This window comes from Oncorhynchus gorbuscha, linkage group LG19 (assembly GCF_021184085.1).
Source record: "Oncorhynchus gorbuscha isolate QuinsamMale2020 ecotype Even-year linkage group LG19, OgorEven_v1.0, whole genome shotgun sequence".
Classification (NCBI taxonomy): domain Eukaryota; kingdom Metazoa; phylum Chordata; class Actinopteri; order Salmoniformes; family Salmonidae; genus Oncorhynchus; species Oncorhynchus gorbuscha.
Genome location: NC_060191.1, coordinates 9,050,268 through 9,053,197, shown reverse-complemented (window position 1 = coordinate 9,053,197; position 2,930 = coordinate 9,050,268).

Sequence of the window (2,930 nt, the reverse complement as noted above, 5' to 3'; positions counted from 1 at the left end):
TCACTGAACATACCTATAATCCTCCCCACCATCACTGAACCTGAACATGCCTATAATCCTCCCCACCATCACTGAACCTGAACATACCTATAATCCTCCCCACCATCACTGAACATACCTATAATCCTCCCCACCATCACTGAACCTGAACATACCTATAATCCTCCCCACCATCACTGAACATACCTATAATCCTCCCCACCATCACTGAACATACCTATAATCCTCCCCACCATCACTGAACATACCTATAATCCTCCCCACCATCACTGAACATGCCTATAATCCTCCCCACCATCACTGAACCTGAACCTACCTATAATCCTCCCCACCATCACTGAACATACCTATAATCCTCCCCACCATCACTGAACCTGAACATGCCTATAATCCTCCCCACCATCACTGAACCTGAACATGCCTATAATCCTCCCCACCATCACTGAACCTGAACATACCTATAATCCTCCCCACCATCACTGAACATACCTATAATCCTCCCCACCATCACTGAACCTGAACATACCTATAATCCTCCCCACCATCACTGAACATACCTATAATCCTCCCCACCATCACTGAACATGCCTATAATCCTCCCCACCATCACTGAACCTGAAACCTATAATCCTCCCCACCATCACTGAACATACCTATAATCCTCCCCACCATCACTGAACCTGAACATGCCTATAATCCTCCCCACCATCACTGAACATGCCTATAATCCTCCCCACCATCACTGAACCTGAACATGCCTATAATCCTCCCCACCATCACTGAACCTGAACCTACCTATAATCCTCCCCACCATCACTGAACATGCCTATAATCCTCCCCACCATCACTGAACCTGAACATGCCTATAATCCTCCCCACCATCACTGAACATACCTATAATCCTCCCCACCATCACTGAACCTGAACATGCCTATAATCCTCCCCACCATCACTGAACATACCTATAATCCTCCCCACCATCACTGAACATACCTATAATCCTCCCCACCATCACTGAACATACCTATAATCCTCCCCACCATCACTGAACATACCTATAATCCTCCCCACTGAACATCTATAATCCTCCCCACCATCACTGAACCTGAACATGCCTATAATCCTCCCCACCATCACTGAACATACCTATAATCCTCCCCACCATCACTGAACATACCTATAATCCTCCCCACCATCACTGAACCTGAACATGCCTATAATCCTCCCCACCATCACTGAACCTGAACATACCTATAATCCTCCCCACCATCACTGAACATACCTATAATCCTCCCCACCATCACTGAACATACCTATAATCCTCCCCACCATCACTGAACATACCTATAATCCTCCCCACCATCACTGAACATACCTATAATCCTCCCCACCATCACTGAACCTGAACATGCCTATAATCCTCCCCACCATCACTGAACTGAACATACCTATAATCCTCCCCACCATCACTGAACATACCTATAATCCTCCCCACCATCACTGAACCTGAACATACCTATAATCCTCCCCACCATCACTGAACATACCTATAATCCTCCCCACCATCACTGAACATGCCTATAATCCTCCCCACCATCACTGAACCTGAACCTACCTATAATCCTCCCCACCATCACTGAACATACCTATAATCCTCCCCACCATCACTGAACCTGAACATGCCTATAATCCTCCCCACCATCACTGAACATACCTATAATCCTCCCCACCATCACTGAACCTGAACATGCCTATAATCCCCCCACCATCTGAACATACCTATAATCCTCCCCACCATCACTGAACATGCCTATAATCCTCCCCACCATCACTGAACCTGAACCCTATAATCCTCCCCACCATCACTGAACATACCTATAATCCTCCCCACCATCACTGAACCTGAACCTACCTATAATCCTCCCCACCATCACTGAACATGCCTATAATCCTCCTCACCATCACTGAACCTGAACATACCTATAATCCTCCCCACCATCACTGAACCTGAACATACCTATAATCCTCCCCACCATCACTGAACCTGATCACACCTATAATCCTCCTCACCATCACTGAACCTGAACATGCCTATAATCCTCCCCACCATCACTGAACATACCTATAATCCTCCCCACCATCACTGAACATACCTATAATCCTCCCCACCATCACTGAACCTGAACATGCCTATAATCCTCCCCACCATCACTGAACATACCTATAATCCTCCCCACCATCACTGAACCTGAACCTACCTATAATCCTCCCCACCATCACTGAACATACCTATAATCCTCCCCACCATCACTGAACCTGAACATGCCTATAATCCTCCCCACCATCACTGAACCTGAACATGCCTATAATCCTCCCCACCATCACTGAACCTGATCGTACCTATAATCCTCCCCACTGTCACTGAACCTGAACCTACCTATAATCCTCCCCACCATCACTGAACCTGATCGTACCTATAATCCTCCCCACTGTCACTGAACCTGAACCTACCTATAATCCTCCCCACCATCACTGAACATACCTATAATCCTCCCCACCATCACTGAACCTGAACATGCCTATAATCCTCCCCACCATCACTGAACATACCTATAATCCTCCCCACCATCACTGAACCTGAACATGCCTATAATCCTCCCCACCATCACTGAACATACCTATAATCCTCCCCACCATCACTGAACCTGAACATGCCTATAATCCTCCCCACCATCACTGAACCTGAACATGCCTATAATCCTCCCCACCATCACTGAACCTGAACCTACCTATAATCCTCCCCACCATCACTGAACCTGAACATGCCTTGCCTGCTGATTTGATATGTTGTACAGTCGTGGCCAAATGTTTTGAGAATGACATAAATATTAATTTCCACAAAGTTTGCTGCTTCAGTGTCTTTAGATATT